This window comes from Wyeomyia smithii, chromosome 3 (assembly GCF_029784165.1).
Source record: "Wyeomyia smithii strain HCP4-BCI-WySm-NY-G18 chromosome 3, ASM2978416v1, whole genome shotgun sequence".
Classification (NCBI taxonomy): Eukaryota; Metazoa; Arthropoda; class Insecta; order Diptera; family Culicidae; genus Wyeomyia; species Wyeomyia smithii.
This window is the reverse complement of record NC_073696.1, coordinates 237,504,606-237,520,392: the sequence shown is the minus strand read 5'-3', so window position 1 is coordinate 237,520,392 and position 15,787 is coordinate 237,504,606. Positions and strand designations below refer to the sequence as shown.

At 38.8% G+C, this 15,787-nt stretch overlaps 1 protein-coding gene across 2 annotated transcripts in view; it reads left to right on the top strand.

The window, feature by feature from the left end:
• Positions 1-6,407: 6,407 nt before the first annotated feature.
• LOC129726381 (phospholipid-transporting ATPase ID) overlaps positions 6,408-15,787 on the top strand; it is a 106,783-nt gene continuing 97,403 nt past the window's right edge. The window contains exon 1 of one of the 2 annotated variants that reach the window (XM_055683007.1): positions 6,408-6,926. The gene's annotated coding sequence lies outside the window, so the exon portion shown is untranslated. Of the gene's footprint in view, positions 7,351-15,787 lie in introns of both variants that reach the window. The other variant, XM_055683006.1, reaches the window with a different exon arrangement.

Here is a 15,787-nt window from a genome sequence, read left to right as displayed (position 1 = left end):
ATCTTCGCCTGTGTTTCGGTATTTTTGAAGCAACCGGTTGCGCTTTTTAGGATACACTCGACAGACAGACTCGAATCGGTTATGACACCGTCGATCTCCATGTCTCGTGCGGGTATGTAAACGCGATACTCGCGTGTGAAGAGCTCAGAGCAAGTGATAGCATTGGCCTGTGCCAGATCACTGACCACGACACGGAGCTTGTTAGGTCGGACCTTGGAAATTTCGGTCACGGCCTTGTACCCCTTCGTCAGGTCTTTAGAAATTTGCAGTATGTTTAATCGCTTTGAATTCACTGCCTTTGGACGAAAATAAACAGTATAGCTGCCCTGTTGAGATCCGTCCGGGTAAAGCCTGGGGCGAGGGGGGACTGGAGAATGAACAGGGGAGGGGGTAACAGAAGGGTCAGGGTCAGGGGGGTTCGGGGATGGTGGCACGGGAGGCGAGGGATCTATATCCATCGCGCTAAATGTAGCGCACTAGCGCACTAGCGCCGACAAGAACACGTACCTATTTACTTCTTCCTTCCAGCAGTGGTTGTCCGATCGTTCGAAGCTGCACCCAAAGCAGCCAGCAGCACCAGTACAGCAGCACCAATACAGCCACCAGCAGTGAGCCGGGTGTGAGATCACTCAGCACAGCGACACGACTCGACTGTCAAATGATGGCCTTGAATTAGAAAGATCCATTCACTGTGCAAAGATCAAAACTGCAGCTGGTATTTTGCACCAATACAGCCAAAGTTGCGAGCCGGGTACAGAACGTAGCGACACAACTCACAATCTAGTTGGCCTTTAGCGCGAATAATACACTCTTTTGTTTGGCTATTCGTACACACGGACCGGATTGTAATAGAACGACTAGTTTGCACGTCCGTTTCTGTCGAGTGTTCGACGCGGAATGATGCTGTGTATTTGATAGGACGTGCTTGGTGCTCTTTATTAAGAGCGGTTAAAACCGAACGAAACTATCACTAGGGAACGGTGTCGACTTCAATTTCGCACTGTGCGTAAAGCGGCCACAATACAAAAAAGGGGCCATCCACATACCACGTGGACAGCTTGGGGGGGGGGGGGGGGTTGTGGATTGTCCACCGTCGTTACAAAAAAAAAAAAAAGAATTTAAATGGGCATTTGTCCCCAGGGGGGGGGGGGGGTTAATAATCATTAAAAATCTGTCCACGTGGTATGTGGATGGCCCCAAAGTGATTCTGCTGCATGACAACGCTCGGCCTCATGGTTTGGGGAGTGATGTTTTGGGGAGCATATCCAACAGAGGAAAGTTGTCTCTGCTATTCTGCTACTTCAACTTCATGAACTAATTACATTTTTTGTCCTATGACTTAAGCAGGTATTAGACAAAGCAAATATTTGCTATTTATGGTACGAATTTAATTTGCACAAAATATAAGCCGTACCAAAAATAGTAAATGTTTGCTTCATCTAATGCCTGCCTTACATTTTAAGTTATAAAGTAGGCAATGTATGTTATTTTTTCGAGGATGCTAATAATAAACCCGGGCTGAGGGTGTGATATTGATTTAGAAATCAAAAATTCCCCCGTCCAGACAGGACACGAACCCGCAATCTCCGATGTCCCCGGCATGGGCTTTTGGCCAATTAAACTACTGGGAGATGTAGTTTCCCCTAAGACCAATATCGATCAACCTTCTCAATTGCTCTATGCTCCACACACGCCTCGATCAAGAAGAAGAAAATCTAGTCTTTTCTGAGTGTAATACTAGCTTAATAACACAGTGCAACAAAAATTGATTTTTTTTTCTGCCATGGTTTCTATATACAATTTTTTTTGTGTGTTTTGATGCAAAACTGAATTTCCCCTAGGTTGAACATATTTCAAATTAAGGGGCAACAATGGCCCCATTTTGAATTTTTGAGAAATCAGAAAGTTTCGACTCCCTCCCCGCAAAAAGGAGAGGATCATGTGAAGACAAATTGTAATTGTATCTTTGAGTATCGCTTACACTCTTGATAATACATTGAACAGATTTCAAATAAGTTAATTTAACGTCGAGATAAACCTATTTTTGTATTGTAGGGGAATTGGGGCAAAATCGACATATTGCTGACATTTTACGTAGATCCGACACCTACCATTCGATTTCTGAGACTTTTTTACTTAATATAAGATATGATTTGACTAACATTTTTAGATATTAGCGCATTACCATTGATGCTCAGACATACTCGATATTATTTTGCTTTGTGAAATATACTAAAACCATGTCAAAACCGGTTTCGTAGAATCACCACTTTGAGCTCAGTTTTTGTCCGATTTAAGATCTGTTTTTTTGAAGATGGGTAAGAAGATGTTAATAAGTGGACAAATTCTTAGAATTTTGATATTTGGTCTTAAAACAAAATGGCGTCGAAAAACATCAAAAATTTCCGATTTCTCAAAAATTCGAAATGGCGCCATTGTTGCCCCTTAAGTTGAAATATGTTGAACTCGGAGTAATTTATTTTCGCATCAAACTTCATCCAAAAATCATACATAGAAGCCAAGACAAAAAAATTGTTGCACTATGTAATCAATTAAATGAAAATGTCAGATAATTTAAATCAGTGTTCTAAACAACTCGTTCTAAGACACCAAACCCCAAAAATGTAAGGAAAAGTGAGAAACGACTTTTGACCATCTTGTTCAAAACGGCCCCACTGTGGGGCTTGACAATTAATAAAGAGTACTATCTACAACGCGTCATTAGGAAAGGTGGATGAAGTAAAACACACGACATTGGACAGTTTTAAGAACCGTTTGGTGAATATTCGGGATAAAATGCCGTTCTCAATAATTTGAAAAATTCGTGTATGATCTTCGTACAATACTCGTGTGCTAGGTGGTAGAACTATAGTAACATTATTAATGCACAAAGACAAAAGCAGTGGTCCAAGAATACTGCCCTGAGGAACACCAAATTTGTTGTTAATCCAGCTTGATTGAGACAATCCCAACTCAACAGTGATTTGTCGGTTGCCAGAGCCGTCAGAAGGTATAATTTTGATAAATATAAAAGTAGGAGGGTGGTATCCAAGACAAGACCGCTTGACGTTGGACTACGGTATTTTCATAGTCCATTGAAACAAACAGTAGACGGAATTGTAACTCTAGTATTTTTTTTATTTTAAATTTTACCTAACAGTGCATTTTTAAATGCGGAGACGTTAAAGCGTTATAAATAATAATATATACTAAAAGAATGCATCACTTCAGAAAAACCTTAGCTCCAACCCAGCGTTTAACTTTATGTATTTTAAGAAATTACGTTTTTTTTCCGTGTTGGGTATTTTCATCACTGCGACCAATTTTTTGCTATTTTGTGACATATTCCCCCTTTTTAATTTTGCTTAGTCAGGATAACGTATCACTATTGGAAGTGGTCGTTATAGTCTGGCCAATAGCATTAGTCCAGTCCGGTATTATACTTCGTATAAAGCGCACAACCGTACTGGGATTTGTTCTCCAGATTTCAGAGGGTTCCAGAAGACCTCTCTCGCGGAACTTATATCTTTTGATAAAAATTGCCGGACATCGGCATAACAGGTGCTCCGAGTCTTCTTTTTCCATGCCACATACTAGACATGTATGATTCATGTTTTTTTGAAGTTTTCCATAACCTTCAAATGATAACGGCTCGGACAATGCCCTGTTATTAAACCAGTATACGTGCCTAGATCTTTTTTTGAAAGATCCAGTATTTTACGAGTCATAGAAACGTTCAGAGTGATGAAACGTTTCGACTGCCTACCGATGAAGATGTTTGTCCAGTTGGATTCCACTTTCAGAAATTACGTTTATTTCAATAACTTTAAAAAGCAAGAACTCAACTTCACGCTTTTTGCGTAGTTGTTATAAAATTTTTGGCAAGTGACAGGAAAATATATTAACTTCTTCAACTATGATTTAGAGCATTTCCAAATGGTTTGATATTTTCCACGATAGAGACTAGTTTGTTTTTTCTCTGTGTGCGAGAAAAAAAAACAAAATCGCGTTCCGAGAAACAAAAACGAAGATTGAATGTGTGCTCATTAGGAAAACTTTGCCGATAATTTATGGTGCTCCTTTTACTTTAAAGAACCTGTTTTGATCTAAATGAAGTTTCTAGCAAATAAGTGTTATTCATTCATCGGCAATAATTTTTTTTCGATGAACAAAGGCTGGCTGAAGAAGTTTAAATCGCTGCTGTAAAGGCGAATTTACAAATATGTTCGTTCGAGCATGTTAATGAATTAACGAGAAAATACTAAATCTTCGATAAACACCCGCTATAGCTACCCACACACGTGGTATAGCAATCCATACATACGAACGAATGAGAAATTTAATTCGATGGCGTGCGGTTCAATAGTGTATCCTCAACAATAGGTTATTTTTGGTACATGAATTTAACCGTGAAAGAATTTCTGATCGGTTGATGCCAAAACCTCGATATTCTGAAAAGAAATGACTGATATATAAACGCTCAAAACCCGAAATGTAACGAAAGTTTGATAACCTTCCTTAAATTTCTCAATATTGTCCGTTGGCTTTATATGCTTTATCAGATTCGCCTTTTTCAAATCCCATAAAGTTTCGATAGGGCGAACTTCAGGACAGCTTCCACTAATTAGGGGCAAAAATTTCCTTTAATGCGGTATAAAAATTCGGTCTTGGTAGAGTCTCATAGTCTAATTTAATGTAGATTTTGTCCACAGACTAACAGAAATGGACCTAGCAACACTGGAACCTAGCTCCATCGCCACAAAAAAAACGTTCATTTCAAATTTTCAATCGAATAACAGTCATCGCGCGAAAACGTCGTTTGGGGCACTGTCATGGAATCTCATACATATTTTGTAGTTCCCCATTTGACACATGCAGTAACGCTGGCGCTGATGTCGAAATACATGACGCAGCGCGAACACGACAGCAGACAGTGCTAGTGTTACTAACGTAAAGTACTGGAATCATCCAAACGATGGTTTTATTAAAAATTTGGTCGACGTGTTATGTCTGTTAGTCTGTGTTTTGTCATTCATAATAACACACTACGATTTCTTGATCTAGAGTTTGCATAAAGCTTACTCGCCTTTGGATTCACGGATTCAGTCTGTTTAGTGCTTCGTTTTGGCTGCTTCTGCTATAGACGAGTCTGCAAACCCATCCTATGATTTTTGGAAGCATGAAGCATTAACACGGTTGTCCTTAAATGAGCATATTCTTTTTCTACAAAATCTTAATTCAGAGAACGTTCTTTCACAATAAATTGATATTTATCGAGTGTAAATTACTCAGTGTCTTTTGTGCATTTACGAAATAAGGACGAGGGATAGAGAAATGTTGTCAAAGGATGAATTTTAGGGGATTCTCTTGAATTCCATTCAAAAATATTATAAAAATTGAATTTAAGGTCCTACACTAAATACAATTGATTTAACACCAAAATGTGATTTTTTTAAAATCAGTCCTTCCGAATTTCTTCCAAGGTTAGGTTTTTTATTGATTAGCAGCAGTTTTAACATATAAAGTTCATAAAGTAAACAATCGTTAGTCTAATGAATTGTATTATGACCTGCGGTTCCCTTTTACTGCGTCGTTAGCAAAAACATTAGAGCTCACATGAGAAACATCAGCACCGGAATGACACCACAAAGGTATCATGAAGTATATCCTAACTCAAAAGTCACGACGCCTAACGTAGCGTGCTCTCAAGTCGCCATAGGCTATCCTCAACTAGTTTTTGTTGTTGTAGCCAAATTTAAGCATTAAAGTAGAGTATGAGCAATACTCTAGACGGGGTTTAGAGATTTCGTGAAATTCCACATCAAATGACGAACTGCATAGACACGAGCATTATAAATTTGGATGAAGCTTTGGGTACGTCTAAAAAGTTTTGGCTTTGTTCAATTAGTCTGAAAAGAAAACAATTTACTGTTAAAAAATATTTTTTTTTTTAACATTCCTTGCCTTGAAAAAAAAATCTTAAAAAGTTCCATATTCATAAAAATCTCACAACCGTTGTTGACAAACCTCTTCGGCGCCATTAGTCACATCGGAACAAACAGCCAAGTTGTCGACTCACTTCGGCTGTAGAAATTCCAGCAATTTGCTCCACTGACGTGAGGGTTACGAGGTATCAAGTATATGGTACCTACTGTCATCATCACGACGACGACGACGACGCTGACCGCGCGGGACCTTCGCTCTCTTTCGCAGGTCCGTCCATCGTTGGTCTACTAGCCTACAGCTCCACTCGGCGAACAATTTAGTGCATAGACGGAGGTACTCGCGCGCAACCTCCCCCGTAGCGGAGTTGCGGCCTGTTTCTCTCCAGACAGCGCTCATATTTTCCGTGTATTCCGAATGGAGTCGCGCGTTGTTTTCATTCATGCACGCTCTCAGCCGCTGCCAGCTGCCAGTTCGCTGCTGAATGCCGTTCGACGTGGACCGTCGCGAACGTCGTCGTCGTCATCGTCACCGTCACCGCCGTGTCGTGTAGCCAAAGTCACCGCTGTGGCTGTCGGTTCAGTTCTTTTGAGTTGGTCTCGGTTTTTTCGTTTCTCTCGGCTACCACCCCTTTTGGGTTACGACATCGCCACCAGGAAAAATAATCGTGCGTTACTGTTGTGCCTGCAAATCCCATCTGCTGCTGCTGTTGAATTACGATCCATTTGACTGGTTTTGTTGATTGTTGCCACCGAATTTCCCTTTCCGGCTAGCACCGAAACGATACGATCAGGCATAATAGTTGCGATGGTAAAACGATTGTGCATTAGTTTTTCGGTGTAAACAAACAGAAAAACAGCAAAACTGTGTTACCAGACAAAATGAGTTCAAGTGCGTACGCGGCTGCCACGCATTCCCTTTAGCAAGCTAAACTAAACCGGCTTAGCGGAGAACCGGGCGAAGGAACAACGAAACGAAAACAAGTGAGCAAATTTTAAATACCCGCATAGTAAGATACCGGTGTGTGTTTCAGGGCAATTAACGTAATTATGCGATTATCGTGTGAAGTTCGGTGCATAGTAACGCAGCACTAGATACTATAACCTGTGGCTGTCGAGCTCGTTTCGGCGAACCCTGAAGTGTTACTGGTGTTGGTCAAGGTTCGCTTCAAGTCGGAGGCGACGATTCGGCTGGTTATGGTTGGATTTGATACGTGACGTTGATGACTATGATGCTGATGATGCTAAACCGGGGGGGATTGCCTACCGGGTCAGGAAATGATCAAAATTCCTTTCAACCGCTACATCGCCAATAGCGGACAGCAGAACGAAACCGGATTGTAAATTGTGTAATAAGTCATTACAGAAGCATCAGCAATACCCAGGGTTCAGGGCTGTAATTGCGAAGGTACGCTTAATGGTGTTCGAGATTAACTTCAATATTATATTCTAATTGAAAAAAAAAACGATTTATGCAAGTCATGTTTTGGACGTGGAGCGGCGTTCAAGCAGTCGTCTACTGGCTATCGATGCTTTTAATTTAACATAGGAAAGCAAAACGATTCTTAATAAGCTGCTTGCATTTGCTGCGGTTTCATTATATGTGTGCTTTTAGAACAGTCTGGGAATTTTGCCTGCATCGTAAATGTACAACTGGAAAGCAAAATTTAAAAGAAAACTTTACAAAGCACGTTGCTACAATCGTTTGTATTTTCACGTATGACAAATGTGAACTTTTTTCCAAAATTAACGTGAACTTCATCGAAATTGATTCGACGAAGAGTTTCTTCGGACCAGCATGGTTTTCTCCCCGGACGATCTGTGACAACAAATCTCATGCATTTCACGTCGCATTGCATTTCAGAACTCGAACGTAAAGTACAAGTCGATGTCATTTACACGGACCTCAAGGCTGCTTTTGACCGAATCGACCATAAAACATTGTTAAACAAAATCTCCCGTCTTGGTGCCTCATCTCGGTTCGTTAAGTGGCTTGAATCGTTCCTGCGTGATAGAATTTTACAAGTCAAGCTGGGATCCGGTGTATCGTCTGCGTTCACAAATAAGTCTGGTGTACCACAAGGTAGTAACCTTGGGCCGCTTCTCTTCATTATTTTCTTCAACGATGTCGCTGATACTCTTGGGATCGGTTGCAGATTAGTTTACGCCGATGATTTGAAAATATACTTGACGATTCGCAACAACGAGGATTGTTATCGTTTGCAATCACTTTTAAATACATTTGTGACGTGGTGTAAACTGAACTCTCTGATTATAAGTACTGCAAAATGTGAAGTGATAACATTTCATCGCACTCAAACACCAATCATTTTCAACTATACTGTCGATGGAGAAGTGCTGCGTAGAGTAGATTGCGTAACTGATCTTGGAGTTATTCTTGACCGAAAGCTTACTTTTGATAAACATCGCGCTGCAGTTATTTCGACAACTTTCGGTTTCTATAATACAACCATATACGCATATTGCCATACAATATGCGTAATACGGGAACCAGGATGGTGTACAGAGACCGGGAATCACATTTAAACGCCATTTTGTATTTCAAGGCAAATTATGATTCCTCAGAATCAACCTATAATGGACAAATACTTTTTATTACAGGTATTTCCAACAGCTAGGCCGAAATTCGACCGAAGACGCCATTTTGAAATTCAAGATGGCGACTTCCGATTTCTAAAAAAGATTCTAACTGTAAAATAGGCAAAGACCACCCACTGTGCTCTGCGTATTCTAAGATTATTGGTGAGATTTTAATAAGACATTGAATATTTGAAGTGATAAAGCAAAGCAAAGCCTGGGTGCTACATTCCGATTCGGAACTTGACCTTCTGTTTATATATACACAGACTTGAAGTGATATTCGGAGTTATAGATGAGAAAAGTGATGTAAAAAGCAATAAAGTATAAGTAAAGTACCAATATATCTATACAAAGGTTGAAATTAATGGTTTTTAATTTTTCTCTTCAATTTATTTTTTACAGTCATACACTTAAGTGAAAAATGCATTTGACATAAGGTTCCAGTTTTAATGACTTTAGTTGCATTTAGAATGTATTTTAGTACTTTTCAAATTATAATAGAAAGTAACTGTCACTTTTAAGGTATTTTACATATTTCGAAAAATATGCTAAAAACGGTTTTTATCACATTACTATCCGTAACTTTCGAACCACAAGTTCAATTTTCATGAATTTCTTTATTTAAGTGTTCTCGACGTAGCCCGTTCTTTTCACAATAATTTTATTCAAATCGGTTACGTAATCTCTGAGATTCTAGAAATTATATTATTTATTTGTTTACAAACATTGTAGTCTAGGGATAACTCTTTGAATGTACTACAAATCGATATTTTATAGCAGAATAATTTAAGTTTCTAATAATAACGAATTTTTTTAACTTCTCCCATTATTAGAAGCATGCTGTACATTCACGACGGAATCTATTTAAGGATTGTATATTTCTGAGCTCAGAAGGTAGCAGATTCCTAAAAACCCGTCGTGACTTCGTACACAATTTATGTAACGTTATGTAACGATAAATAACGTTGATTATGACTCCCCTCCTGAAATTGCAGAACTCTAAACATCCTCCCTCCCTTACTACACAAAATTTTTGATTTTTTTTCAAACATAATGGTTAAGTAACAGTGTAAAAAATTGGAACTGAATACGAAGAAAATAGTATTAATGGCCTTTTACGCGTTTTACGAGTTTTACCACCTGGATAGTTTTTAAAAAAGTAGAAGGTTATATCTTACACACAACCGCATTATTGACGTAGAACAACGAGGAACTATCATTCATTAACACACAACAGAGTTAGCAAGAGGGTAGAAATCTAAAATTACCACGTCCCTTATTGTTGCTTCAAAAAGTCATTGGTTTCAATTTCATCACCGCTTTAATATTATTAGGTCTTATTGTAACGACATATTTAGCACTCAACTTTCCTCTACCCCCTCATGGCGAACGGAAATTTTGGCGTCGTTCATTTCTCGTTATATCATAAATTGAGTTTTATCCTCTAGAGCACACATAGATTTTATTGCCGAGAACTCAAAAGCTGATAAATTCAGCGAAATGTTCTACAAGTTTTCGGCAGAATTTTCACGAACTTCGGCAAACGAAATATAATACCTGCTGGTTTACGGTAGATAGATAATTTGCTGAATGTTCGTCGAAATATATTGCCGACATTTGTTAAAAATTTCGCCGAGCTGCACAGACAATGTACCAATCCTCGAGGTATCACCACCATATAGTTATCAGAGCACTTTTCTACAAGCTTGTGAGCATTTCAGCATTTTGGCCATAACGGCATATATCATAGAAAGGAGAAAATCAACTTTTTAATTTTCAATGCTTCTGTCCTGTAGAGGACAGTGTGCCAGAGCTCGAGCTATTATCATCACAAAAGAAACTTTCTTCAAGCTCATGTCAATTTGGTCCATACAGTCAGGCATTTTTTCACGCGGGGGATACATACCTTGTGGAAAAAGCCGTGTGAAAAAAAAGCGTAATTCGAAAATCTGCGTAAAAACCGCTTTAATTCAAAAATCCGCGTAAAGTAAACCATAAAGAAAAGCTTTAAAAAAACCCGAGCCATTTACGACTAGTATTTAAAATTGTCCTCTTCGACGGTCATTCCGGATCTATCGGAGGGCGGAGAGTTTTTTTTTTCTTTGACTAAGGATACATCCATGAATTACGTAACGCAAAAACTCAATTTTTGGACCTCTACTCCCCATATGTAACAAAGCGTAACGCGTAACGTAAAAATTACGTAACGCTGTAGAAAAATTTGCTTAATAAAAATGCTCGTTTTTGTAGAGTCTATCCAGAGATTTTTTGTTACGTAACGCTGATCTTAACTCCCCCCTACCCTATTTAACAATTCGTAACGTTCAAGGATTCCCCCTCCCTCCTATGTGTATCACGTAATTAATTGATGCCACCTAAGTCTTTTCCTCAATAAACACTTAGACGTTTTTGGTTCCCAACCCGCGTGATTTCGAAATTTCGCGACATTTATTCAGCGCGGTATCGCGTACAAAAAAAACCGCGTTAATTCAAAAATCCGTGTAAAATAAACCGTAGTATTTTAAAAATTCGCGTAAAAAACCTGTCTATGCCTACTACTATGTGTAAGTAATGCTCGAATGGTTACGAGTATTATAAAAAAAATATTTATTCACGTTTAAGACCGATTACAATAGAACGCACGCTTAAGACTGACTCGATATTCCTATCGCTAAACCTTTTATTAACTAAATCTACCTAGTCAGCACAACCAATATCGTTCGATGGGTCCTCCACGTTGGTACTCGTTGGTCGTGTCTACGTTGCCTTCCTGGGTTGTTGCTACGCTGGATTCTTCCTGGCTCATCATTTCTACGGTGCATCGATCGTTGCGTCCGATCGATGGGGCAAGTTGGCGTTGGTCGTCTCGATGTAGTTACCCTGGCTGTTGCTACGCTGGTTTCTCCTGGCTCATCAATTCCCTGGCGCATCGGTTGCTGTGGTCGATCGATGCGGCGTGTTGGCATGGTCGGCTGGGCTCGTCTTTTCATAACGTGTATAACCAAAAGGGTAAAATTCATTAAATTTTCAATTGTAGATTTGTTTGTCCCGAGAAGGACAGTGTTTGTATTGGAACTATTACCCCCAATCATTAAACAAAAACCGAATTTCGTTTCGGTTACTAGTAAATAAACACTTTTTCTGCTGCTTTAACAGCAACCCCCATCACCTTTGTCTTTTCTACAATCGGAAACTGTCTTCTGCCGCAGAAGAATTTAACCGGAAAAAATCAACCACAAAAATGAAATTTGACGCTCACTTTCTCTTTTCTCAATTGAAATGTTAGTGGGGGAACATAGTCTCAAGTTTCTTTTCATGCATTAAAGCTGTACAGACATGCGGCGCGCGTTCATTTCTAATCTGGCTTCTGGAGCAGAAACATCGGAAGCTGGTCGTTTTAATTGCCTTAGAGAAAAAAACGACCATTTTCCTAAACGCAGAAGCGAGAATGACGGAACTTGAAAAAGTTGTATAGTTGTATGTACTTTTGGATCCCGATCAGAAGGACAAAACAAAAATGAAACAGATGCTGTTAGTTTGTTATGCAAAATACCTATCAGGCTGTGTTTTCAATTCGATCCCGTTAGGTGTTTAAATAACAGAAATTATAACAAAAATTATTCTACTATCAAACCCATATCAAACTTTGTTAGTAACTTATAAGCTTTCTAATACCATATAAAACAGGTTGATAACAACCATTGTTACTAATAACATGGTTTGATAGAGACGAAATATTCGTAGATTTGGTTCAGAACAACTTCATTTCAGGGTTTGTTATGGTATTTCGTTCAGATTAATTAATGATGTCAAAAGCATATGGAAAAATACAAATTCGTATCAAAATATGTTATTTGTGTCTCGTGTATATAGATTTTTGAAGTTTTTAGTTATGCTCTTCTGATCGGGGCGATATTAAGAACTCCTGCTGTTTCAGAAGCTAGATTGAAAATTATCGCGAGGCGCATGCCTGTGCTGTTTTTATGCATGAAAAAGAGACCATCTTTTCCATGGGAATAGTTGGATGATTGATGAAACGATTAAGCACGTGGTAACGATGAAGATGCGGGGTGTAAAGGCAACATTTGGAACATTTTTGCGATATCTGTGTATGAGAAGCGCACGTGCACGTTGGTTGAATGATAATAATTTTGAATTGAATTGTATTTGCACTTGTTAATTTTTTTTTTCAAAATAATAATACTTTAATACTTTTATATGATTGCTCGCTTTTTCGGAGTTGAAGCTCCGCCGCAGTCGTAGAAATTAAATTTCATTTAAAAAAAACTATCTCAGCAAAAAACTGCTCATTCGTTGCTTTGATGTAAGCAAATCGGAGGAGGCTTCGTTCGATCGCATAGTATCGCGATTACGCAATTTATATATTACAAAGAGCCACATCTACCAAGGTGCGTTTGCCTCGTCAAGTGTTCATGATTCGTAATATTCAAACATTTAAACATCTGGAAGCTTAGAGTGATTCCGCACGCGTCGCTTGCATAGACTTGAGGTGTTCGGAAAAAGTGATACTGATCGCTCGCCTTAGTAATAAGTTAACGTCGCGCGCAACATCGTTTGATTCCGTTACGTACCACGGTGACACAACCCTACCTTTCCGTCGCAGTTGTGGAGATGCAGAGCTAAACTCGGTCTCCGACAACAACGATTGTTACACTTCTTTTCTTACAATATCTTTCCTTATCCTAACGATCGTCAGGAGGTGGCCGCCGCCGTTATAGATCTACACAAAGCGGTAGCTACTGGATTATTGTACACCGAAGATGGAAAACAATCCCAGGTAGCCATACACGTGGTTCCTTGTGCAACTTCACTAGCTCAGATGAATCACGGAGGAACAACTACGAAATGTGCGGTCGTCAAGCTCTAGCTCCCCGTTTTTCGGAGTTGAAGATGTAGGGTCGATGTACCAAGAGTTGCATATCTTCCTATATTTCTATATCTATATTTAGGCATTTTCTATATATTGTAAATTTCAACTTGAAATACACACACATTTCAGTTCCCACTTTTAAACTTTTTATTTTCTAAACTGTAAATTTATATAAAGTGAAACTTGACAACATGATCATTTAATTTAAGTTTCCTAATAATTTTACGTGATAAATCTATTTTTGTTAGCATGCGACTGTGTACCTAATGGACCTATCTTGTTTTAATTGTTTCTATAGTCACAATAAAATGCTATCCGCAATTTCAACCATTTAATGGAATATTTTGCTCCTTAATAGATGTTTCATACGTATTAAATTAGAGTTAATCGGTCACGTAATGTAATACACGCTACATACGCCAATCCCTCAGATGAGAGACCAGTGAAATCAATTATACAAGAAAGGTCAGATCACTCCATCGTTGGATCAATTCAGGTTTCCTAGCTAAGTTTGAGCGTGTCAGACGTATCCGTTACCTAACCTATCTTTGTATGTTGTAGGTTAGCTAAAGCAATTATAATTATGAATTATAGTTATTAATAAAAAAAACATAATTTTGGATTGTTTCTAGAATTTTATTTATTTTAATCCAACTCAACCTTATCACAAATGAGTAAGTTATATTTAAAAAAAGAGTTAATGAATAACAAGGCATGTAACTCGCCAAATAGATTGAAATACGGAGTTTCATGAATGTTTTCCAAACAGAAGTGGTTTCTAGAATAACTGCAGGAATGCAGCGGTCTAGAAATAAAATGGTTCATATATTGTTTCTGAAAAAACTGCAGAAATGCAACCGTCTAAAAATAAAATGTTTTTAAAGTAGGACTATGTCAAGAAAGATACTAATCTTTCGTCTTCGCAATGAATCCACTTCGCGCGCAACATTGTTCGACTCTGTCACTTACCACACTGACACAACCCTTCCTTTCCGTCGCAGTCGTAGAGATGCAGAGGTTAACTCTGTCTCCGACAACACCAACTGCTACATCTCCTTTATTACAACATCTTCCCCCACACTTACGTTCGTAAGGACATGTCCGGCGCCGTTATCGATTCATCAAAAGCGGTAGCTACTGAATTGTTGTACACTGAAGAGGGCAATAGACGTGGTTCCTTGTGCAACTTCACTAGCTCAGATCGATCACAGAGCAGCAACTACGAAATGTGTGGTCATCAAGCTTAAGTTCAAGCTCAAGTATTTGTGGATTTTCAAACGGGTCTTTTTGGAATGTAACTTAATAATATTTGGCATCATTTGCCATCAAAAACCCTTTTTAGCAGTGTCAGTGTTTTTAGCAACGCACTCCGTATTAAGTCTTTTTTGTGCCTTTTACCTCACTAGAACTTTTGCCCTGCGGTGTATCAATACTCAGCATGCGCAGAATAGGTATAGGATTAGGATTAGGATTAGGATTAAACCTTCGATGCTGCAAAGGTGACATGTATCATCATCAAATTTGCCTAGCTTCTTAAGATGACACTGAGCGGATATCGCCATGTGAGTCGATTTGTGAATGTCCTCAGGTCTTTCTCATTAATCCTAAGAAGCGCTGGGTTCTTCCCGTGATTTGAATCTATGAATTATTTCGATTGTCGTAGTCCGCTTATGACATCCCAATTTGCTTTGATCGTCGCTTGTTCCAATTTAAAATTTCAGCTTTTAAAGCGCTCGGTGAGACTCACCCTAGTTTAGAGAGGCGAAGGAAACAATCAGTTCTTTAAGCCTGACTATCGCAGAAAATGCAACTGGTAACTTCCTCCCAGAAACATATCCGCACATTCTACTCCACTGAAAGTTAGTCAGTCTCCCATGGGGAAGAATTTATTGATTCATGAACCTATGAATCTCGCGGAATCATTCGTTTTAGAACCGTCTGAGTAAAAGCAAACTTTACCTTTTCGAACTTCTGGTTCTGTTGCTATTGTTCTGTGGGGAGTTTGGTTTCATTCTTGCCCAACCCTCGTTACTTTTTATTGAATTTTTTTTTTTGAAAATCCAATTCAGTCTAAGGGTGCTTTTTTCCGCCTCTAGTTGAACCACTCGATGAAGTCGAATGAGGTGAAGTATCAAATTTTGCTTGTGTAGATGATGTCGTCGTTTTGGATCACCAAACCCTTTCTATTGCTGTTTGAATTGAGTGGTAAGATGCATTATCAAATGCTCCCTAAATATCAAGAAAAGCTTCTTTTGTTTATTGTTTCCTTACATGTGTAGCGCGTCCGTAGTTGATTTGTTATTTTCATGAGAAAATTGTAATTTACTTAATGGATTAAACTGTTTTTATATGA